General features: G+C 36.9%; 1 protein-coding gene across 2 annotated transcripts in view; it reads right to left on the reverse strand.

Moving 5' to 3' along the window:
- The window catches only part of AGBL4 (AGBL carboxypeptidase 4), a 915,072-nt gene that overhangs the window by 605,450 nt on the left and 282,841 nt on the right, over positions 1–26,781 (reverse strand). The window lies entirely within an intron of this gene.

The following is a 26,781-nucleotide window of genomic DNA, read 5'->3' on the forward strand; positions in this document are numbered from 1 at the left end:
AGAAGATTATTTAGGTCTTTCATTTTAAGAGCTGGTAAATCAATGTCCAGAGAAAAGAACTATATCTTGGATCACATGGCAAATACAGAATTAGAATTAGAGCTTGTCTTCTCCTCACCATGTCCTTTATAGTAGACAAAGAACTGATAATAGAACAACCTTTTTTCTTCTAACTTTTCTATTTAAAGCCTAATCAGCTAGGATGCTTAGGAATGGAGACAGTTTAGGTAGATATGACGGACTAAGAAAAGGTATGGTGGAAAGAATGTATAGGATATATTCTTGGAATAGCAAGTGATGCCAAAGACTGAAGTTTAGTCTTGAGTTAGAGGAGGCTGGGAAGATACAAAGGGACATTACTCTACTGAGGACTGTGTACTAGATCATATGATAGCACTTTATACAGTTTTTCTCATTTAGTCAGAGAGATGGGATCCAGACTATACATCTCAGGCTATATATTACTTGATTATAAGGGACCATCTTATAGGCTGGTGCTTGTGAATTGTGAAGTATATACTTATTGGGAGTCTGAATCAATCATCTTAATCCAATCACCACTATATACTGGGTAGGAAGGTACATATGATGACTAGTCGAGGTGTAGCAGAAAACATAAAAGGCTGGAAGGTAGAAAACAAGTTCTAATCTAGACTCAATATTCTATGTGACCTTAGACAAATGGTTTAGCTTGCGAAAAATAATTGCTTTTGTAAACCTTTCTTACTGCTACTGATAATGGTTATTAAGTTGCTAGATTTTCTTTTCTTTTTTTAAAATACTTTTTAATTGATTTTAGAGAAGAAGGGAGAGGGAGAGATAGAAACATAAATGATGAGAGAAAGTCATTGATCGGGTACCTCCTGCACACCCCCTATTGGGAATTGAGCTTGCAACCTGGGCATGTGCCCTGAGCAGAAATTGAACCATGACTTCCTAGTTAATGGGCCAATGCTCAACCACTACTAAACCATATGGCCAGGCTCAACAAACTTTTTTGCCTTGGCTAGGAGAAAGTACAGTTGAGTTTTAAGCTTACTCTTCCTTTCATTGCTTACCTATGGTTATTTTATCCTTGTTTCAGTGGTCCAGTTATATCATTGTGAGGTTTTGTTGATGTTATGTCTTCATTATTTTAATGTATTTGACAATTACCACTTTTAGAAGTGGTAAACACAAATAATAAAGGAATAAAATTATAGGGTTTCTTAACATTTCTGAAACATGAAAGTTGTATCATAAGACATATTTATATATTGGTCCGAACATTGGACCATTGGACCAGTCATTATGACATGCACTGACCACCAGTGGGGCAGACACTCCAACCGATAGGTTAGCTTGCTGTTGGGGTCTGGCCCATTGGGACAATGCACCGGTGGGGTCCCTCGGTCTGGCCGCACCCTCTCGCAATCCAGGACCCCTTGGGGGATATCCATAGGCCAGGCCAAGGGACACCCCTCCCTCGGTGTACTGAACCTCAAGTCCTATATAATAAAAGGTTAATATGCAAATCAATTAAATGGGGAAGAACTGGTCTCTGTGATGAGCACTGGCCACCAGGGGGCAGATGCTCAATGCAGGAGCTGCCCCCTGGTGGTCAGTGTGCTCCAACAGGGGGAGCGCTGCTCAGCCAGAAGCCAGGCTAATGGCTGGTGAGCATAGCAGTGGTGGCAGGAGCCTCTCCGGTCTCCACAGCAGCGCTAAAAATGTCTGACTGTCAGCTTAGGCCCAGTCCACACAGGTCTCCCAGACTGCAAGAAGGTTCAGGCCAGGCTGAGGGATCCCCTGATGCCTGAATTTCATGTACTGGGCCTCTAGTGTGACTATAAAATCCAATGATTTCATTATTCTATAATACAAACAAATGCACTATCAAAATCAATATTAAATATTAAGATCTACATATACCATGCACTGTTTCAGAAAACGAAATAGACATACATTTAAGTGCTATAAAAAAAAAAAGTAGAGAAGGCACAGAGCATGAGTGTGGTGAACAAGGGGTGGTAGGAGGTAGACAAGTTTCCTAATTGAACACTGAAGTCAAAGAAATCCTCACCAGAAGGTTAGTGTTTAGCAAAAATTTAAATGGGAGAATGTGGTTAGCTAAATATATACCTGAGGAAAGAGAATTTCAGAGACAGGGATAGGATAGTGCCTGGAATATTCAAGGAAGAGCAAGTGATCAACGTGGCAGGAATAGGGTGAGTGAGGGACAAAGTAATGAGAGATTGCATCAGAGAGGATGTGGGCTAGATTTGTTTATTTTAGGATACTTTTGTTCTCAGTAAAGTGGGAAGTTATTGGAGAGCTTTGAGCAAAGGCATGGCATAATCAGACCCATGTTTTAAAAGGAGAGCCCTGGCTACTGTTTTAGCAATAGACTGCAGGGAGGCAAAAGTGGAAGCAGAAAGAACAATTATGAGACTATGGCAGTAATCTGAGCATGAGATAATAGTGGTTCAGACAAAGGCAGTATTGTTGGAAAAGCCAATTGGATTGTCTAAAAGATTAGATGTGGGAGGAAGGCTTTAAGAGATACAGGGCTGTTGTTCAGACCTTGCTCTAACTGATCAGAAAATGCTATCTAAATTGTGCTCACGACCAACGGCAGCATAGAAGCCTCTCTTCAACCTACTTACATAAAATAAATTCTGAAGGATAAGCAGAATTTGATTAAGGGAGAGAGACTCTGATCCTGTGGCATTCCTTTAAGCCATTAGAGTGATCCCACAGCACACATGACTGACTATCACAGAATTCTGGCCTCAAAGGAGGAAGCACAGTCTGTTAAGTTGGCTCTTATTTATTCATCACTTCCTATGTGTCAGGCACTATTTTAAACTTTTTAAAATATACCTCAGAAAACAAACAAACAAAAAAGCCTTATTATTATTATTATTTGTTTTATTATGAATAAAGTAAATGAGGCTCTGAGGGGTTAGGATATGTGTCCAAGGTCATACCGAGTAGGTTGGGAGTTGGAATTTCAACCAGGCTGCCAGGCTCCAAATATCATTTTATTACCCACTATACTATATTACTTCTCTAAGCCTCCAATTTCTCATATCAAAGTTGGCATAATAATAGAATGTACTTCATAAGGTTGTTTCAAGAATAAGAATAATTACTTAGTTCCCAAATTAATAATAAATGGCTATCAGTATTGTCACATGATTTTATAGTTGATTAAAAAAAGTATAACCATTCTTTTTATTGGGTCCTCACCTGGTTATTCTCACTTTATATATTAGTCAATTAAGACTCAGTAATGCTTAAGTGATTTGCCATGTTACAGATGTGAAGGGCAGTATTTGATTTCAGATCTCATATGTGTAGTTTTGTTTTTCAACTCTCATTGCCACTAAAGCAGAGGCAGGGAATGTTTGGCCCTCGGGCCATATAAGGCCAGAGAAACCATTTGGTCTGGCCCTACCAAGGCATTAGGAGTGAGTTACTTAAATGTTTGACCAAATATAGCAGGCTAACTTTCAAGTTGATAATTTTGTATGGCCTGTGAATTATGTTATAGATATCCAAATGGCCCTTGGTAGAAAAAAGGTTCTCTACCCTGCTCTAAAGAATGAAGGATACAGAGATTTTCAAGGGCACTAAATGCTGCCTACAGCTCCCAGAAACATCACTGTGATGTAAATGGAACTATCATACAAGAATAAATAGCTTCCCCATATATTAGTAAAACCCAAATCGAAATCATAATAGAAAAAAATATCTTATGATCAATAGTAATAACAATAGACCCCCAAATAAACTTAACAAAAGATGAAAAACCTGCATAAATTAAGTTATCCAAACTCTAGTTCAAACAAACAAAAAAACATAGATGAAACACACAGTGCTCCTGGGTAGAAAGAGTATTGGTATATGTCAACACTGCTTAAATTATTCTATAGATTTAATACAACTTTGATGAAAATGCAAAATATATATTTAGGATGTGAAGAGTAATTCCAAAAATCATTTTTTTAAATACATGAGAAAAGTATAAAATACTTTTTTAAATAAAGAGAGACTCATTTATATGTTCAAATAACAAAATATATTATAAACTTGTAGGTATTAAAACAATAATCTAAAGGTACAAAAATAGCTATAAATGGAACAGTACAGAAAGTCCTTAAGAACTCATTCACTCATTTATTTTTCAACAGAAGTTTACTGAATGCCTACTGTATGTCAGAAACAATTTTAGGTTCTGAGAATAGAGACAAATAGAAACATGAAGTTCCTATTCTAAAAGAGTTTATACTCTAGTTACCTAAAATAATAAAATAATTAACCAATTTTATTTTTTTTAATTAAAAAGCTTTCCATGGAAATGAAGAAAATACATTTTCAGCAAGTGAGGCTGGATCACCAGCTAATCACTGAGAAAGAAATAAAGTTAGCTCCCTATGTCTAAACTAACTTTTTAACCAGATTAAAGTAGATAAAAGATTAAATGTAGAAGAAAAGCAGTAGAGCCCTTAAAGAGAGTATAATTGAACAATTAGATATATACTCTTTAAAAGAAAGGGAATTTCTTTGTTTAACCAAAAAGAAATAAAACCCAAAGAAAAAACTTAAGGATTTGACAATTGGAAAATCAAAACGTCTGAACATCAAAAATACTTTGAAGAAAACTAAAAGGTAAGTAACAAGTGGGGGGCAAAAATATCAGAAAAAGAGTTAAATCTACTCAATAGAAAGTCTTTCACTTAAGGGAATCAAAGATATGCCACAGACTGGAGAAAAGATTTTCAAAATATACAGAGTATCCTAAAGAAATGTATACATACTTCAAAAGTTGGTAATTCAATTTTGAAAATGAAATGTATTTTAATAAACATTGCCTTTATAATTATTCAAAGTGTGTGTATACATTTTCTGGAGGACACCTTATATATCAATAAAAAATCTGTTTATCCAAAATAAACAAAGAATTTAAAACTTAACAATAAGAAAACAATAATCCAATTTAAAAATGGTCTAGAGATTTGAAGATATATGGCACCAAAAAAGATACAAATGACAAATTAGCATATAAGAATATGCTCAACATCATATGTTATAAAGGAATTGCAAATGAAAACAATGATACCACCACACACCTATTGGAATTGCCCAAATCCAAAACACCAAATGTGAATAATGACTTGGAGCTACAAGAACTCTCATTTATTGCTGCAAAATGGTACAGCCACTTTGGAAGACAGTTTGGAGATTTCTTACAGCACTAAATGTATTATTTCCATATGATCCACCCATTATGATCTTTGGTATTTATTCAAATAAGTTGAAACTTATGTCCATACAAAACTCTGCACACAACCTGTTTATAGAAGTTTTATTCATAATTTCCAAAACTTGGAAGCATTCAAGATAGACTTCAATAGGTGAATAAACAATGGTAATGTATACAATAGAATATTATTCAGTAATAGAAAGATATGAGCTATCAAGGAATGAAAAGACATGAAACACATTGCTAGGTGAAAGAATTCAATCTTAAAAGACTACTTACTGTATGATTCCAATTATATGGCATTCTAAAAAAAAAGGCCAAAAATGCAGATAAAGATAAATGGTTCCGAAGAACTTGAAAGAAGGGAGGGTAAGAGGGATAAGTAGGTGGAACACATTGGCCATGAAAATGTTATTCTGTTTAAAACTGTAATGGTGAATATATGTCATTACATATTTGTCAAAATTCATAGAATATACAACACAAAGAGTGAATTCTAATGTATTAGTGAACCCTAACTAACAGACTTTAGGAATAGTAATTTTATCAATACTGACACCTCAATTGTAATAAATATACAACATTAATAAAAGATGCTATATTATAAGAGAAGTTTGGGTGTGTGACAATGGGCTATATTATAACTCTCTGAACTATTCATTCTCAATTTTTGCAAACTGCTTAGAAAAAGTCTATTAATTTTTGAAAATCTCTCAGAACAACAACAAAAAAATAAAAATAAATCACATTACCAAAAAAAGTCAATTGTTTCAACTATAAGAATATATTTTCTTAGCCGGGACCGGTTTGGCTCAGTGGATGGAGTGTCAGCCTGCGGACTGAAGGGTCCCGGGTTTGATTCCGGTCAAGGGCATATACCTTGGTTGCAGGCACATCCCCGGTGGGGGTGTGCAAGAGCCGGCTGATTGATGATTCTCTCTCATCGATGTTTCTGACTCTCTATCCCTCTCTCTTCCTCTCTGTGAAAAATCAATAAAATATATATTTTTTAAAAAAAGAATATATTTTCTTAAAAATATTAAAACAACAAAACATTAAAACACAAACACAAAACAGAGAGAGAAGCATTACAAAAGAAAAATAATAAAACTATAAATTGCTATTACACTTATTAAAAATATCTTAACTAACCAGTAAAGAAAATTAAATCATTAGGAAAAAGGTATTATTTCATTTTGAAAGCAATCAGAGGCTAGCACATTTACACACTGCTGGAGAGAATATAAAAAAGCAAAATGCGGAGGACATTTTATTAATATGGCTCAAAAGTGTTTTAAATATACATTACTTCAATTCCATATCTAGAAATCTGGCCTAACAAAACAATCATGGTGAACACAAAATTATTTATTACAATACTATTTATTATAAAACTTGATTGTCCAACACTAAGGGATTGATAAAATAAATGATCTTCTGAAATTACTTTGAAAAAATCTTATACAAAAATTTAGACTGTATTGCCAAGTGGAAGATAAAGTAAATTATAAAATAGTTTCATATTACCTAATTTTAAATAAAAATTTGTGCACATAATTTTTCCTTTTTGTCACTCTACATCACTCTAGTTAGATAGCTAGCTGTGGAAAGAAGCAAGTAAAATTGTGGCAACATGCTAACAATGGTTATTTCTTTTATTCATTTTGGTTATCTATATTTTCTATAATTTCCACAAGTAATATGCATTACATTTATAATAAGAAAAAATATAATGTAGTGGCTCAGAGAAAAGGTTCTCGAATCATCCTGGCTATATACCTTGAGCTAGTTAATTTACAGTTTGTACCCTAGCCCTTTTGAGGAATAAATGTGACAATGCGTGTTAAGTGTTAAACAGTGCTTTCCCCACAAGGTTCAATAAATATTAATAATATATCATCATCATCATTATAAAGGGAGCTGAGAATTAAAGGACAGGACCAAAGCCCATTTACCTCTAATAAGACATTTATATTCAAAACTTAGAGTAAGTGGGAAATAGGCTCAAAGATCCCCACAATTATACAATAAACAATGGCTAGCCCGATTGGGCTTCTGATTCCTCAACCATAAATGTTTCAATGCAAATTAAAACAATATTCAAACAAATTCAAGCAGACACAAAAGAGCAGTGTTACCTCAGTTACACAATAATAATTAAGAGCAGACATTTGAAATGCCCATTTCAGAAATATAACACTCTTAATATAGGGTAAAATAACACTGAACTTTGTAAATGTCAGCTTTACCCAGTAGTATAATTACTATATATGTTTTGCTTTTATGATTATTTTTGTGTAGATATAATTTTATTTCACTTTCTGGTTCTTTATTTCAAAACAGATTTTAAAATCACATTACCAAAAAAAGTCAATTGTTTCAACTATAAGAATATATTTTCTTGTGTTTCCAGATGAGTAACTGCTCAATGCTATTGGGCAAATGCAGGAAAACAAATTAACAAACAAAATTTGAAAAAATAGAGTGGGCTGATCAGCTTTGTGGAATGATTTTAAAAAAGTGTTTTTGGACATATGGACACCTAGGATCAAATGTCAACTTTTCACCTAATATTTATTGAGAACTTAGTATGTGTTAGGCATTCTTCTATGTACCTTTACATAGCTGTGTAATCTTGGGCAAATTACTTAATCTTCCTGAGCCTCAGTTTCCTCTACTGTAAAATAAAAACAAAGCTTCTGTTCATCCCATTATTATTTGTACAGAAACATAAATGCATTGGTCATGATGATGATGATGATGATGATGATAATGATAGTAAACACCTGGGGTTTATTATGTGCCAAGCACTACTCTAAATTCTCACACACATAAGCTACTTTAGCCCTCTTAACAATACAAAGAATAGGAAACTGAGTCATAGAGACTTTAGGTAATTTTTATAAGGTTAAGACCTCATAAGCCAGACTGAAAGGCAGGCAGCCTGGCGTCATGGTTGGTAGCCTTAATCACTGGACAATAGAGTCACTTTTACAACAGTCTGATGCTATAGCTGGAGCTGTGGTTCTTAGCCATTTGGAAATGCATTATCTTAGACGTGTTTTGCTTGTTCAACATTATTTTTCCCTTGTGATATGTGATTCTGCCAACTTTTTCCATTTGGCCAGTCTTCATGAACTGACCCAAGATCTAGAGAGAGAGACTAAAGAAGATGGAGAATTGAGTTCTAATTGTCTTCAAATGCTATGTCAACACTATACCTGAGGGGAAAAGCAAGGTTAGATTTTCCTAATTATAAAAAAATTATAAACAGTTTGCAGGATTTATGAAAAAAAAAAAATATATATATATATTGCTGTGTATGATCTCATCTAATTCTCATGAAAATCCAATAATATCAGTATCACTAGCCCATAACACATGAAAAAACTAAGGCTTAGAGAAGTTAACTAACTTGCCCAAATTTGCATAGCTCATAAATGGCAAAATGAGAGTATGAAGTCAACTCTATTTGAGCCACATTCTCTTAAATATTACCCTGTTTGACTATCACACCAAGTTATGTGGGACTTGAGATGGCGCTAGACATAATGGGCTAGGATGGGGAAGCTGATTAAAGAGAGCAATGGCTAGAGAGATCTAGAATAACAAGGATCTATCATGTTTAGATCTACATAGAGTATAAATAGTTTTGAAACCCAAATAAGAAGTCAGAAATAATTTTACATTATTTCTATTTTTACTACAAAAATATTTGTTTACTATAAAAATCCAAACAAAACAATAAAACACAAAGTAGAAAAAAATGAAATATGGTCCAAATGTACAAAAAGAAACACTTCATACTTTAATAGTATTGACATATTTTCCTCCAAACGTAAATGTTTTATCACCTAATAAAAACTACAAAATTTTGCTATGCTATTTTATACTCTGCTGAAATATTTCCTTTTTCCTTTCTCTTCTTTATTCCACATTATATCTTGGATGTGAGTGGTTTAATAATACTAACTTAATATAATTAAGAAATCTGCAGGGAAGTCTGTGTCTGACTTATGCGGGTACCAGGTTTAACTTATCTGGTGGCAAACAGTTTATGTTTTTAAGTGCTTTTCTCCCACGATGGCTGACTGATGGCTGACTGAATAAAGAAAGGAATGAATGAGTATGGACATCATCCATCTTCATTTAACTGCTAAGATGCCCAGTTCAAACACAAGTTTTGGGTCCATCCATAGTAAGCACTGTTACTCCGTAAGTCTGTGTACTATTATACTTCCTGAATGTATAAATATATCTGAAGGCTTATTTCATTCTGTTGCCACTGTGACTAGTTCTCACCATTTCTTTTATGGATTACTAGAGGCTTGGTGAACAAGATTTGTGCATCGGAGGAGTTGTCCCTCAGCCTGGCCTGCACTATTTCCAGTGTGGGATTCCTGGCTGGCTGCCGGTTTAAGCAAGATCCCACTCACAATCTGGGATTGCTGGCTCCTAACCACTCACTGGCCTGCCTGCCTTATTGCCCCTAACCACTCCACTTCCAACCTGAATGATGCCTAACTGCTCCCCTGCTGGCCTGATTGCCCACAACTGCCCTTCTCTGCTGGCCTGATTACCCTCAACTGCCCTCAGGCCTGGTTGCCCCAAATTTCCCTCTCCTGCAGGCTGGATCACCCACAACTGTACTCCCCTACAGGTCTGATTGCCCACAACTTCCCTTCTCTGCAGGCCTGCTCACCCACAACTGCCCTCTCCTGCCAGCCATCTTGTGGTGGCCATCTTGTGATGACGTGAGAGCATCGTGCAAGGGCATGAAGACCACCTAGGCTTTTATTAGTATAGATTATACCTGTCTCTTATCTCATACTTTCTAATTTATCCTCTACTGATACCAGAGTGACACACCTACAATGAAAATTTCTTCCTGCACCTCCCTATTGATAGCACTTACAGTGTCTGGTAGAGCAATGACTGAAATACTGATGGATTAAATAAACAAATGGAAAAACAGAAGGAACACAATCCTGTCGTTAAGAAAAGCAGTTTCTTTGTCTCTACTATGGGAATAACAAAATTGCCTACAAACTGTATGAGATAGAAATAAATTTCTACTTCAGTCCAAGCTGAAGTTACAAAAACCAGATTTATGGCCTTCACAAAAACCTAAAAAACAGGCCAAAATATATAAAACAATATTTTTCAAGATATTAGAGATCAAGCAACAAAGGAGAGTGCATTTATTCATTGTTCATGGCAATGCAGATGGTATGACTATCAACATTTTGGCTATTTCTTCAATAACTAAACATTCACCTGCCATCTGACCCAGTCATTTCTTTTCTAGATATTTACCCAAGAGAAATAAAAGCATGTTTACACACAAAGTCTTGTACATGAATGTTCATAGCAGTCTTATTTGTAATAACTAAAGCCTGGTTTAGTTCTTACAAATTAGGGGGCTCTCAAATGTACCTAAACAGGTGAAAAGATAAACAAATTGTAATTTGAATGAATTACTGATACATGCAACATTGATCTCAATATAATTGTGGTGAGTTAAAGAAGCCAGATAAAAAGGAGTACATAATATGTGATTCCCTTTATGTAACACTAGTAGCCCTGGGCACCAATCCATGTGCCAGTAGCTCGCTGCCAACCTCCAGTAGCTCTCCACCTGCTGCCCACCCTCCTGTAGCTTCCCGTCCCCTCACTCCCCTCATAGCTTGCTGGCCTGCCCCCTCCTGTAGCTCTCTGCTGCCCACTTGTAGCCAGTAGCTTGCAGCTGCCCTCCTGTAGCTCTCTGCCCACTGATCTGCCCTGCTGTAGTTCTCTCTGTTCCCCCTCCCATTGCTTGCTGCCCTGTCTCCTCCTGTAGCTCTCCACCGCCCGCTTGTAGCTCGCTGCCCCACCTCCTGCTAATCCGTGATCCAGTCATTGCGTGGTCAGTCAATATGCTTCATGGCATAATGACCATTTCCATATTACAACTTTATTATATAGGATTCTAGGAAACATAAAACTAATTTATAGTGACTTAAAGAAGATTAGTAGTTGACTGGAGATGATTTCATAAATGTGCCCATGTCAAAATATCAAATTGTACTCTTTAAATATGTGTGATTTATTTTATGCCAATTATACCAATATGCTTGCTTTTAAAAGTGAAAAAGGAAAACGTAAAGATTATAACATGGTGCCTATCACATAGTAAGCACTCAATAACTATATTGAAGTATAATAAGTTAAAAAGATTAATCTATAACACTATTAATCCGGTATCAGATTTCCTTTCTTAATTAGGAAAAAAAAATAAGTTTTGGTATATGTAAAAATTAGATGGCAGAAGCCCAAACAATAAAAACAGATAATTGTAAAATTCAACATCAGCTAATGAGAGTAATTTGAGTTTTGAACCCAAGTAGACAGAAAAAGAAAATATAGAGATGGTGGCAATTATAGGTATGAATAATTATATGCAGTTAAGAGGATAATAGTGCCCTTGCAATGGGGTGATTGTAAAACATATTAAGACAAGAAGCTGCTTGTTTTTATTTTGTGTGATGTCGATCCTTACCCCAACACTTCCAACTATCTCTAATCCTATATCATAAAAGGCTAATATGCAAATAGACCAAACAGTGGAACATCTAGAACAACTGAACAACCAAACAACCAGTCGCTATGACATGTGCTGACCATCAGGGAGAATGTGCGGGACATGGTGGAGTAGGTGAGCAGGGGCGCCAGACCAAGGTGGAGAACCGGTCACTGTCATCTTTGGTTGCTGAAAATTCATTGCTCCTGCACACCACTGTCCCTCCTGGTGCTCACACCTGCTGCTGGCGCCAACCCCAATTGCTCCATGATGACAGTGGGTGTGAGCAGGTCCAGCGCTGTCAGTGTGGGGGAGCAATGGCACTGGGAGCAGAGCTGCTGGCAGACAGGGGGCCAGGGGCCACGGTGGGAGAGGCTGAGTGGGGAGGCGTGGAGGATAGGTTGACATTCACCCCTGTGTCTATCACAGCTTCGCGGCCCACAGTTCAAGGTGCACAAATTCATGCACTGGACCCCTAGTACACTTAATAAATATTTTAAGAGAATTGTGGTGGTTTTGTGTAATGTGTATGAGTATATAACAATTAAAAATATGTATAGCTGCAAGAAATAAAAATCATTACAATGTCTTAAACTCAATAAAAAGTTTGTTTTTCTCTCACATTAACAACACTGGAATTATGTACTCCAGGAAGAGTATGGTGATTCTACCTTTACCAGCACCTGGTCTTTTCCTATATTGCTATCCATCATGTTCACTATGCTACCTCATGTTTATGATAGCTGCTCAAACTCTAGTTAAATGCTCTATATTACAGGCTTCAGAAAAGGGAAAGACAAAGCATGGTTTGACTTGTTTTTTAAGGACCATCTCCTCAAAAGATGAATACTCTTCTTATATTTCTCTAAGAGATTCTATGGAGATTGCAGGGTAATTTATTGTTTTGGGGGGGAATGATTTACACACATAAAACCAGACATTTTAACATTAAGGAAGAAGATGAGGAGAATGAATAGTAAAGTATGCAAATAGCAATCTCTGCCATGGTGTGTAAGGTGAGAAAGAAAATCTTACATCTGATTCAATGCAGTATGAAACAGAAGCAATAAAAACAGAGGCAGAAATAAACATAAAAATGTGAGGCCTTCCCCAAGAAAACTGCACAGAAATCTGAAGCAGTTGACTACCCCAGAGTGTGTAACGGGGATCTAAATTACTCTTAGTTACATCTCACTATTCTGAGACAACATTCACCACCACTACCCCCAATTCATAATTATCATCTTGTTTATAAAAATATTTTGGGGAGGAGTAGCTCAAAACAACTTGTACCCTAAGATAATAATACCTGAGGTCCCCTCCACACTGAATCTGTCAGGACCTGCAGAACCTGCTTGATCCCTCCTATCTTTCACCACATCCCAGAACAAAATTTATTTCCTGAAATTGGGGATTAATGCTAAATCCCTATTCCTTAGCACAGCTGCTAGTATACAGTAAGTGCTCGATAAATACTTGACTAAGTTAAATTGAAAAAAAATTATCTATCTATCTAATCTATCTATTAAACTTAGTAATCAGGAAACCATAAATTAAAATGATGAGACACCCTTTACCTCCCATAAAATTTATGGAATCAGAAAAGGTGGCAATGTTAAGGCCTGGTAAAAATGTAGGGAAAATGGTGCTCTCATATACTGCTGATGAGACTGTAGACTAATATCCTAGTTTGGAAACAATATAACAGTCTCTATTAAATAAATAACATGCATAATCTGTGACCCAACAATCCCACTTCTAGTTATAGGACTTGGAGAAATGTTCACATATGAACAAAAATTACCATATACAAATGCCAATGCAACATTATTTGCAATGGCAGAAACTTGGAAACTTTCCTAATGTCCATCAGTAGGGAACGGGTTTCTATTGTGGTATATTCACATGATAGGATAAGAGCAAAGTGGTTGAGATTTCTACTGCTCAATGTATTTCCTTCTGGATGTACTGCTACACCTTCTTTGCACTTAGATGGGGCCATGTAATCATTTATGGCCAATAACTCATAAATGGAAATGACACTTCTGCACTGAAGCATTTAATTGCTTGTGTGAAACCCTACAGCTTTCCTTTCTCCTGCTGTGGTAGCTGAGGAGGCCTTGATTTTCAGATGGTGGATTGCCAAGATAGTGAAACCTTTTTAACCTGAGCCCTGAGTGATTTTGAAGAGCAGAGCATGCCACTGATTCCTGTTAGCTGTACAGCAGGAGTGAGACATTAATCTTGGTTGTGTTAAATAACTGAGATTTGGAGTGCCTAACGTATCCTGACTAATAAAAAATAATTAAGAGGAACAGACTACAGCCTAGCTAGTGTTAGTTCTCAAAACTAGACAGTTCATAAAAATAAAACATTGAGATAAAAAGGAAACTTTCAGAAGAATTTGTACAGGATAATATTTTTATAAATCTGAAACCATGCACACAGAAAAAATAGTAGGCAATTTTATATAGATGAAAATAAATGATGTATAACAACATGAAAATGGACAAGAAGGGAGCACAGTCATTAGTGAGTGGGAATGAGAAATGAAACTTGCTTTTCTTGAATAAAATAAGTTTCAGTTATATCTATGCAGTTGGTTGAATGTTGTTTCAAATCCCTAGAATTCATGAATGTTACTCTGTGGATTTCTTTTTAATTTATAAATATTTTAATAGATGTTTCCATATTTTATCATTTTAATGAAGGGTCATTGACAATATTATCAGAGAATGTATTGTTACAATTGTTTTATTAAAGTCATTGGAGTGATATTAGTTAATAAATTATATAGGTTTCAAGTATACAATTCTATACTACATCATCTATATAGTGCAATGTTACCTTTTTTGGAAAAAGCATCTTTGCAGATACAATTAAAGTAAGCACAAGGTCCTGAGATGAATCATTTGGATTCTCCAGTGGATCTTAAAATTAAGTGAGTCCTAGAAGAGTAGGCATATGGAGTGACCTTAGGCAGGATAGAGCCAAGAGAAAAATCACAGTATTTCACCCCATCCCTGCACCTTTACATCCCCAAAGATGTTTTTGTAAAAACAATTAATGAATAGCTCCAATTAGCTTCTCCTCTTCTCAGTAGCTTTCACTGATCACTATCATTTGTTCATTTCTGAACATTTCTAATATTTGTTTCAATGTTGATATATAGCCAGTGCCTATCACTGAGTGGCACACAATGGGAATCTCGATGAATATTTGTTGAATGGATGATGAATAAATGAATGAAAGGTCAAACAGACTTTATGTTACATGTATAAAAAGGAGAAAGGGGGGATATTAACAAGTTGAATCTAATGTACAAATAATCTCAAGGAATTTATCCATAACCTTTCATAAAATTCTTGTGTGTTAGAGTGATGTTCAATTTACATACATCTCTTTTATTAGATAGGATAGAGGCCTGGTACACGGGTGGGGGTTGGCTGGTTTGCCCTGAAGGATGTCATGGATCAGGGTGGGGTTCCCTTAGAGTGTGGGGCAGGCTGGGTGAGGGGCCTGTGGTGGTTTGCAGGCCAGCCACACCCTGTGCAACACAAGGGGAAGCCCTGGTATCTGGAATTTATTTATCTTCTATAATTGAAACTTTGTAGCTTTGAGTAGAGCCAAGCCTCCTGCTTGCTCTGTGGCCACAGCCATTTTTGTTGGGATTTATTTATCTTCTATAATTGAAACTTTATAACCTTGAGTGGAGGCCTGGGCTTGCCAGGGTGTGTGGAAAGCTTGGCATCCTCCACTGCTGGGGAAACTCAAGCCTCCTGCTCTCTCCTTGGCCACAGCCATCTTGGTTGGGTTAATTTGCAAACTTGCTCCTGATTGGCTGGTGGGCATGGTTTGTGGGTGTAGCAGAGTGATGGTTAATTTGGATATCACTCTTTTATTAGATAGGATAGCTCCAAAATCATGATGTTCTCTTATTAGCAATCAGAGTTGTAACTTGAACTATCCACTAGTTATTTATATTTGGTCATTTTGCCACTTCTTAAACTAAACATGACAAAAATTTCATTATTCTAATATTCAAATCCCTTCTTAATTCAATATGCTTACCTCTAATTTTACTTCCACCTAGTACCAAAGTCTTTCCATTCTTGGCAAGTGGATAACTATTCCTCCAGTGTCTGCCTGTATGCAGTGCCCTACCCTTTGGGCCATCTTACTGTAAGGATCTCAATTTCCCATCATATATATATTACAAATTATAAATAAGCATTTAGTAAAACTGCCTTTACTAGCAGGGAAGGGGCACAGTTAGTTCAATACAAAGAACATAAAGACAGAAATTTAAATCTGATTGAGGACTTAACTTACTGTGTGACCCCAGATGAACTATAAAACCTCTCTATAGTTTCCCCTTCTAAAAAATGCACACATAAACTATCCTCATGCTATTTCCTCTATCAAAATTCATTTATTTTTCTAGCATAGCCCCATTAATGTTAGTTATATGAAATCTTCCTGAGTTTCCCATCCAACATGGAAATATATTGACAGTGGAATGTGATCATTCTCTCCCTTCATACCGTAAATCACTATATCATCAATGGTCTGTCTTGTGTTACATTTACTTGATATAAATATATACAGTTGTTTGTATGCAAAAAGACATGTAGGTTATGATTATAACAACATCTTTATTAACTCAAAAGAATGTCATTTGCATTTGTAAACCTCCTTTTGCCCATGACTGTACCTGCAGTGCCTTGCTCACTACTTGTCAACAAGGAGGTGACCAGGAAATTCTAGTTGGATGAATGTGTGATCTTGTGTAGGCACTGGGAATGAAAGGAAAGGTGGGGAAATTAGACATCATGCTTTATACTCATTGTGACATTTGCTGTTTGGAACCAGGTCTGTAGCTATATAAGCCCCTTCAAAATTCTTTTGAGAGAAAAAGAAACCCCATGATATAAAAGCATTTAAATGAAGTTTGCCTTTTACACTCCCAGTCTAATAAGCCTATTTAGCATTTCTATAGCATTTAACATTTCCAAAGTACTATTCAATGTTAATTAGTTCATCCTAATATCAATATTATGATCCTCTCTGAAAAGTTAAGAAAATGAAAGGTATTTCGGCTTCCCCTTTCAGGATGTAAGACACTGCTGAATGTTTTATAAATATAAAGTAGTATTTTGGAAGAGAAGTTAGAAAAGTTTAGAAATTAAACTAAGAAAGTTGAATAGAATTCTTCCTTTCATGATGAAACAATGTATAAAAGACCAAAAGGGACTTCTCAGTTAGTCATTTCATGCCCAAACATAATGGCCTTTAACTAGGAAGAGAAGTATTAGGCAGGAAAACTGATAAAAAAAAAAAAAGCAGGCACACTAGACACCACATTTATAGCAATGAGATATTTCAGAGCCACCTTTGTGTTAGTGAATTGAATTAGATGATAGACCTCTTGGCATAATCAGGATTGGCTCAAGGACTGAAAAGCAGTGGGGGTATTAAATCCATAAGTCAAAGTTTCAGAGACTGTAGCTGAGAGGCTCTGCAAAGAGGCTGACATGTTTTTCCCCCAAAGATTACACCCTAGGGCTATAGCTCCACTTAACAAAAGGAGAGCAGATCTGAAGATGTTCCATTGGCTCATCTCTAGCCTTGTACCCTCTACTCAGCAGCCTTCTCAACTGTCAGTGTTAAACATGCAAATAGGATGGTGGTTGGATATTTAAAATTACAGCAGCCCTAGCTCGTTTGGCTCAGTAAATAGAGTGTAGGTCGCAGGTCTGATTTCAGTCAAGGGCACATGCCCGGTTTCATGCTATCAATAGATCCCCAGCGGGGGATGTGCAGGAGGCAGCCAATCAGTGATTCTCTCTCATCACTGATGTTTTTATATCTCTCTCCCTTTCCATACCTCTCTGAAATCAATAAAAAAAAAAATGTATTTTAAATGTTAGCAAATCTTTTTCTCTTCCAAAGCTGAGTTTTGGTATACAAACAGCAGGAAAAGGCACCCCATGGAGTGTAATAAATCCAAGTAGAGGGAGGAAATATAAACACCAGAGACTAGTAACTTGGTCAAGAAGCTCTTTTTAAATAGAGACATAAGTCTTTGACACTGAAATGTAACTAAATTCATTCATTCATTCATTCATTCATTCATTTTATTTATTCATACACTTCCTCAGCATATTGTTGAATTCTTCCTCATAGGAAAATGAGATAAATCGGACACCATTCCCATACTCAAAACATTCATAATCTAGTTCAGAGTTCCTTAAAGTATGGTAGAGGGCCTAATGCACAAAAGTACCAGGGGCACTCTTCTAAAATGCAGTTTCCTAGATCCTCCTTGTTTCCCTAGTAGCTAGCTCCTTGACAATATAGGAAGCCTGGCAGACAGAGAAAGTGTTAAAATAACTCTACGTACTTACAGCCACAACGAGGGATCCAGGGGATGTTAGTGAATGATGGCAAAAGAAAATTCCTACCACATGCTGATTTTGTTGCTGAGCTAAATTTTATGCGCAATTGATAGTCAATTCCAGTTTGGAACTAGGAAAGAATTTGAGCTTTTGTCAAATAAATGAGCTCCCACAATTTTTGTGAAATATTTGGCAAGCCATTTGATCTCTGAATATATATACTAGTAGCACCTAATTTCCAGACATATATTCAACTGCCTTCTTGACATATACGCTTTATTATCTAATAGGCATCTCCAACTTAGTGTGGCCAAAACCTTTGACCTTTCACTTCCCTAATCAGCCCCACTGCCAGCCTTCCTCATTTCAGTAGACAATGCCTTCATTCAGTAGTTGCTCACATAAAAAAGAGACTTGGATTCTGCCTTTTCATTCAAACAACACCTAAGAAAGTCATATATAACCTCAAATATATCCAAATATGGATCTCTATCTCTGCTACTACCATGCTTGTCTCTCATCTGGGCCACTGCAATCTTCTAACTGGTCTTTCAATCTTTTCTGGATATAATCCATTCTCCACACACCAGCCAAGGTGCCTTTTTTGATAAATATAAGTAAACCCTGTTATCCCCCTGCTTTAAATTCTCTCATGGCTTCCTATCACATGCAAAATAAAACCTGAACCTTTTGCCTTGAGCTATAATACAAATGCCTATGAGATCTGGTCTTTTCCTAACTTTCCAACTTCATTTCAGACCTTTCTTTCCATCATTCACTACTATCTCACCACTTTTTACATGTTATTTTTTCTGAAAAGCTTATTTCCCTAAAGAAGTTCTCTTTGCTTGCAACAATAATTCCCTCAGTTGTTTTAAGACTGTATCTTCCTTGACATTTGGGTCTTAATTTAAGTATTACACCTTAATTGTTTTTATTTATTTTTATTCATTTGTAATATTTATTGTTGAGATTATTACAGATGTCCTCTCCCTTCTCTTTCCCTTGCTCCCCACCACCAGGTTCATGCCTCACCCTTTTATAATCATCCAATCTAAAGTAGAACTTAAATCTCTTTGTACTTTATAGACTATAAGCAGATATATTTGTTTGTCTCCTCCCATTATAATGTAGGATTATGAGAGAAGGAACAATGCTTGTGTTATTCAAAGGTGTATATCCAGTGCCTGAAACAAGTGCCCAGCACATAGCAGGTGCTCAATAACTGCCTACTGAATGACAAATGTATAAAATAGGGATAGTAGCACCTGCCTCAGAAGGGGGTTTTAGAGACTCAATAACATGTAGAAATAAATGCCTGGTATACAGTAGGTGCTCAGAAGATATATAATGAGAGGATGACACACTTGGACCCAATATTAATATCGGTCCCTCTAGAGCTATGGGAGAAAAAAAGAGGCATCTGTAATAATCTCAACAATAAAGGTTAATTTAAAAAATATTGGTCCTTCTAGCTCTTCCTACTCAGCGCAAGCAGACATTGAGCACATGCATTGCTTTTCCATTGCCTTGGATCTCCATCTATAAAATGAGGATTTAAAAAATCCTACCTTGCAAGACTTCAAAGATTAAATGAGTCAGCATGTAAATAAAGCAGTTACAACAAGCATGCCAAACTAAAGGCTAACACAGGCCAAATAAACAAGGTTTAAGTTTATGTGGGCTGCAAAAAATAAAAGCTTCAATTTTTATAAAAAGGTAGGTCTATTTCGATAGAGACATGCTGAATACAAAGGGCTGAAATAAATAAGTAATTGTTAATGAGTATTTGTTGTGGGCTGTGTGTGGCCCAAGGGCCATAAGTTTGACATGCTTGACCTACAATATTAGGTTCCCTTCTGCCCTTAGTTGTCATAGGATCAAATGAGGAAGTTGGTAGGCATAGTGCTTTATAAACAGTGAGAAGCTATTTTACTGTAAGTTTGATATACAGAGATTAGCAGACAGACAGATGAAGTCAGATTCATTAGATTCTGGCTGTCAAATAAAATATGTTTTAAAATATAAATTTTGGACTCTTCAGAATCAAACAGAATTCTTCTTGCCAGTAAGTAGCACAAGGCTTTGCCCAAAGCCATTAACACCACACAATCCATGCTTGGCAAAGCCAGCCCTCACACTGGCAGATAGGATTTTCAATTAACAGATGGAGATCTGGCTTTTGGAGCACTTTGGAGCAGGACTCAGACATATTATGCAAAAACACTCATATGCCCGATAATCTGCTGGTCATGACAGCCTTATTTCTTATTTCCTGCACCTGCTCATTTAGGTGACCCACACCTGTTCATCTAGGTGGCTACAGCTCCTCAAACAGAAAGGAAGTTGAATCCCTCATGGCAGCATCTATGATGTTTAACACTTTCCTTATTGCCTAGGCTTCTGTGTAGTTAGAAGACCTGGATTATTCATTGGACTTTTCCTTACAAAGGCATGTGGATTTCAATGATGAGAAATGGTGCAAGATCTGTGCCCTTTCTGAATTGCAAAATCTGATTATCAGCAAAGGCACACTTTGTGAGCATCCGCTTCTACTGCTATGTGCCAATCTCCACTGGGTCCTAGTTTAACAATTATTTAACATTTATCAAGAACCAATAATGCACTGGGCTTTCTTTTTCTCTGATGGTATCATTAATGATCCATCAAGCTCCTAGGTGAAGGAAAGGAAGAGGAACAAGTTAATTATCAGTGTGGCATTCATTCTGAGTTAGTTAAATTGTCTGAATTATTGAAGTTTAGTTACTCAAGTAAAATGGTGACCAAATTTATGCAATGAAAACTAAGAGGCTTATCTTATTGTCTTTTAACGTAAGAGGAGTTGGGAGACACAGGAGAAGGAAAAAAATGTGACCAAAGGGTAAGCATCAGGACTCTGAGTCAGTCTCAATAGCTCTGGCAGCATCACAGTGACTGGCACATATTGGTCCTCAGTATATATCTTCTGAAGGAATATGATGCCACAGAACTAATGAGCCCCCAAGTTTAGGAACTTTCTGGAAAAGTGTAATCACCATAATCCAGCTCCAGAGAACCAAGCATCTTACTTAAGGGACTACTAGAGCAAATTCAGCCAATTTCTCTTGTATGATTTTCTCCCTGAATTTAAATCTTGTATTTATAATTGGTAATGGTCAAGAGATAACCGCTGTGAACCACTTAAGACAGAGCATATTGTTACTTCTGGCCTTTATATGGATAATCAAATGATAAAGTCAAACTGGCAACCAAAGGCAAGCTCCCAAGCTAACTCTAAAGTACTTCCAATGTTATTTGTTCAGTAAACCGCAGAACATTAAATTTCTATATTAAGTAAATTATAAGGAAGAGTGCACTTTGCAAAATTAAAAAGTTCTTGGTTACTTTATCTATTATTCCTCTGGGAAAGTTTCCAGAGAGTGCCTTGTACAATTAGATAACTTTTTGCATGGATGGTGGGTAGTGGGAAAAGGTTCTTAATGCTCAGCACATGCAGTGCCAGGATTTCAGCTGTAAATCCATAGCTTATTTCTGGGTCCTGAGGCAGAATTCTTTGATGACAAGCACCCAGTTCTGAGATGTAGTCATCCTTGCAATCTTATGCCTCATATTAATAATATTCAGAAACCAAGAGATGAAATTTGTGAGTCAGAGCTAGAAGAAGCCCATCAAGACCACTTGGTCTAAGGTTTCCACACTGGACTCCTGAGGGCCTTAGAAGGTTCCCAGACAATCATTTTAGGGTTTACTATGTTTCAAAACTCCTGATGATTTCTTTTACATGCTGGAATTCTCTATAAGATTCCTATTATAGAATGAATTCTCTAACAGAACAACCTTGACAATCGGTGATTTATACAGGTACAGAGCAAAGGACACTATTACTAGCAAAAGTCTGGCATGAATCCTTGGTCCTGTATCTTCATTCCCTCACTTATTATAAATATCAAGCAAGCCACCAAAGAAAACTTTTTTTCATCTTTAAAATGGTGATAAGACAATACTATGGCAGATATTAGCTAAATGTTGACCAACACCGTTTTATCTTTCCATAAAAGACTTCAGTATACTTGCAGCTAGGTTGTTCCTAGTGACAGGTACTATCCAAAGAAGTATGGATGAAAATAATTTATGCCACTTCCAGTCTTATACACAATATCTTACATATAATCATCTGTGCTTTCTTTTCCCCTTCTACAGTAACCTTGAAGGCCATGGGTCAAGAAAGACAACAACTAAAACAGAAATCCTGAATCTCTGAGTTGTCACTTGATAGAGAACCATTCATTGTTACTTTCTGACTCAAGCCACTCTGTGATGTTTGTGAGAAATAAACCTTTATTGTGTTAGCTACTAGAATTTGGGCCTAATATCATTTATGCAGACTTACTAAATGTTAAAGATTTGGGGAAGATTATTTAAAATATAAATAAAGCAGCATAATGAATGTAGAAGGCATTCAAAAATTATTTGTCATTAATATTATATCTTTACTAGTGGCTGGTACACAAAATAAGTGTACGGGGAAGGGGTGTCCCTCAGCCCAGCCTGCACCCTCTCCAATCTGGGACCCCTTGGGGGATGTCTGACTGCTGGTTTAGGCTTGATCCCATAGGGGTCGCTCTCACAATCTGGGAACACTGGCTCCTAACTGCTCGCCTGCCTGCCTACCTGATTGTCTCTAACTGCTTCTGCCTGCCAGCCTGATTAATGCCTAACTGCTCCCCTGCTGGCCTGATTGCCCCCAACTGCCATCCCCTACCAGCCTGATTGCTCACAACTGCCCTCCCCTGCTGTGACTGGCCTCCTCCACCGGGTCTCACCTCCTCCATGACCCACAGAGCTGTGGGACCCCCAGGCCTCACCATCTTGTGGCAGCCATCTTGTAGGGACACCTAAGCTTTTATTAGTATAGATTAGAGAACATAGGACTGATTTAAAGTCACATAGCAAATTAGAGGACTAAAAACTAAGCTAATGCTCTGTCCACTAACCCAGTCTATCTGCATTCCTTTACCTTGAATAAGTTCAATCTCCTCTCTGGGCTGCAGTTCCAGCATCTATTGCATAAAGAAATTAGTTCATTTACTAATTAAACAAATATTTATTGAGTATCTACCATGTGCCATGTACTCCTAGGTTTTGAGAATACAATTTGATGAAGACAAGATACTGTTTTCATGAAGCTTATATTCAAATGAGGGGGAAATAAAACAAAAATCAAATATGTATTCAAGAAAATATAACAATAACAATGCTAATCAAAAAATTAAAACAAGATAATGCAATAAAACAGAGTGACTGGGTAGCTACTTTAAGTTGAGTGGTCAGGAAAGACTTCATTGAGGATGTAACATTTAAGCTGAACCCAGGATAACAACAAGGAGCCTTGCTTACAGGAGAAGAGTTTTCTGGGTGGAAGTATATCAAGGGCAATGTCCCTAAGGCAGTCAAGATCATAGCCCATCTATCCTTACTGACAGGCTTGAAATTGTTTTTCATTGAGACCCAAAGTCACTCACAGTAATTCTATAGATAGAAAATAAATTTGAAGATCTGCTACTCCAACTTCCTTTGCCTGCTTTCTTCCAGTAAGGCTTACTGTAAGGTGTTTAAGATAAAATTTCTTCTGGTTATTTTTTTCTCTTAATACAAGTGCCTGTTTGACATTACCTGTTACTTTTGTTAAGTAAAGTTTGTATGTTGCATTTTTTTAAAAAATAATTAAATGTTTGTTTAATTGAATTTATTGAAAAGGGTGAAGCAATTGTTTTTGTTGGGTGTCTGTCTCTTTGACCATCATTTGATTCAGGACCACTAAAAATATCACAAACACCGAAATTTTATAATGAAAAGCAAAGTGAGGTGGGCAATGGCTTAGGACTATGACCTAAGTCAACTTAGGGCCCAGGGTTTGGCAACTTCAGCTTCACCAGAGATTGGATCCTCATCTTTTCAGCTCCATAAGATGCCTTCCAAGGCAGAATCACTTACTAGTTTAACTTCATTGTGTAAATTCTAGGTTTTATATTCATAATAGAAAATAAAAATATAGAAAATGTACTAATATATAAAAACAAAACCTTGTATATAATTTTATTTAATAATTAAGCTGATAATTCTAAAGCTTATTTATAGAAAAATATATCCCAATTATATAAAGTGGCATTAGATCAGCAAGGATCTGGTCTCTTTCCTATCCAAATCCTATAAATCTCAGTTCAGCTCTAGTGAGGAAAGGTCTCAGGCCTTTGCTGTCTTTTAATACCATCTACAATTGTTCCCCCTTAAACACAAACGTTGTGTCATCGTTAGGCAGGACATGGGCCTGAAAGTCAGTAAACTTTGGTACCTGCCCAAGTTTCTGCCTCCAATTTGCTATGTAATTCTAGCCAAGTGATTTCTTATCTCTAAGTTTCAGTCCTCTCATCTTTAATGTGAACTGTTAATATCTGATAGCCTCTAGTATCCTATATATTTTCATATCCTGTCATGAATCATGCCCAAATTCCTAAGCAGAACATTTGAGTTTCTCCAATTAAAGTCTTGTCTCCCCTGTGTCCTTTTTTATATCCCTAAATTTCTTTCCCCTAAATGTCCCCTGTACTTGTTGTTCATGAAATGTAGTTCCCCTAATTATTCATCCCTATTAAAGGATCTTATCCTTTAAGATCCAGTTTAAACCACATCCATTCCAGGAAAGTCTTGTCTTCCCCATTCTACATCCCACAGCAAGTTGCCTGCACCTCTGCTGAGTGGTCAGTTCACTCAGTTGAGAAAGTTATTTGTTTCCAGGTCTGTCTGCCTTTCTAAACCAAACTCCCAGAGTATGGGGACTAACACATTGCCTGGTGTGCTAGAGATACTCATCAGACTATTAGTGTAAATGAAACCTTTCCTCTCTTAAAAATATTTGTCCATAGGAATAGAAGCATTTTATTTGCAGAAAGGAAGCAGTAGAATGAGCCTTAGGGAAAAAGAGAAACAGCCTCAGCAGTAGCTGCCCCTTGGTGACTACTTGTCCTGAAGCAGAGACTATTAGCCCCAGGCAGTTTCAAGGCCTCTTTTCCAGTCTGCCAGGAGGCACAGCAGACAGAGGTCTGGAAGCCACAGGTCTGGTAGAAGTGGCCACAGGCAGGAGCAATCATCCTCTGGAGATAGTGGCTTGATCTGGGGCTGCTGCCAGTGGCACCCATAGCAGCAGGAACAGAAGAAAAATGAAGTTAACATAATAATAAAGAGCTATTACAAAAACGAGCTATTATATATTGAGTGCCTAGGACACCTCAAGCAAAAGCTGAGCACTTTAGATGTGTTTTTGCCAATACTCATAACTTACCAATAAGTTTATTGGTAAGTTATAAGTATTGTTATTATATAGTGTTCCCTATTTTATAGATGAGGCTCAGGAAAATTAAGAAACTGATGAGAGGTCACACAGTAGTAGTAGTAGATAGAGGTGGGATTTAAACCCAGGTCAGGCTGGCCTTTCCTCTATCAGGCTACCTCTGCCCTCAGAGTCCAATGATGCTCCTTTCCCAACCTCATTCTCTAGCCCTCAGCCAGGTGAATGTTCCATTTCTAAAGGATTTGCACTCAAACTACTTTAAGTATTGTTCTATTATAGAATGTTTTCCCTTTAATCATGATATATTAAAGATGGAAAACCATTCAAGACCCAGAGGAATTAATCTTTTGTGATGGAAAATTGGCCCAAGGGTGTAGAACACATGTGTCAAACACAAGGCCCGCGGGCCAAATCCGTCCCGCCAGACCTTGCAATGTGGCCCGCACCGCGCTGTCATCACTGCACTCCGCTGCGTTTCCATCACAATGACAGTTTATGACTGTTCAGTAAACCATTCGGCCCGCGATTTAGGCTGGATTTTAGATTTTGGCCCCGTCTCTAATTGAGTTCGACACCCCTAGTGTAGAACAAAGGAAAATTAACTGTCCCATGTGGTCTGAGTTCTAGTCCTAGCTCTAAAGTTAAGTTGCTATGTGCCTTTAAGCAATTCATTTTCCCTGTCTCAGTATCAGTTTCTTCTTCAATAAAATGAGGGCATAGAAGTGTGTGATCTCTAAGAGCCCTTCCAGCTCTGGAATATTAGGAGAATTCATCAACCAGGCTTTTGTGGATTCCCACATAAGAATACATTCATTAAATATGACCCTATTTCAATAAACTTGTTAAATATGGCTCATTCCTTAAACTGGGAGTGACTTCCACAAAGATAGGGAAGAAGGCAACAAATGAATAATTATAATGACTTACAAGGACTGTGATTTATAAACATATAGTTATTACTCAGTCTGTGCCATCCATGGTTCCCAGTACAAGAAGGACTACACCCGGGAGAGGATAGATGGGAAAGAGAGCTAGTGATCAATGATCAGTTCTCATTTTACCCTTTAAAGGGAATTTGACATAGTCAATCATCCCTCCCTTTCTTAAAAGCTTTTTTCACTTGGCTTCACATTGCTATACTTTCCAGCTTTTCTTCCAGCTCATGGTCATTGTTTCTCAGGTATATTTGTTGGTTCCTCCTTTCTCTTTGAGTGTGGAGATCACCTAA

This window comes from Pipistrellus kuhlii, unplaced genomic scaffold (assembly GCF_014108245.1).
Source record: "Pipistrellus kuhlii isolate mPipKuh1 unplaced genomic scaffold, mPipKuh1.p scaffold_m20_p_2, whole genome shotgun sequence".
Lineage (NCBI taxonomy): Eukaryota > Metazoa > Chordata > Mammalia > Chiroptera > Vespertilionidae > Pipistrellus > Pipistrellus kuhlii.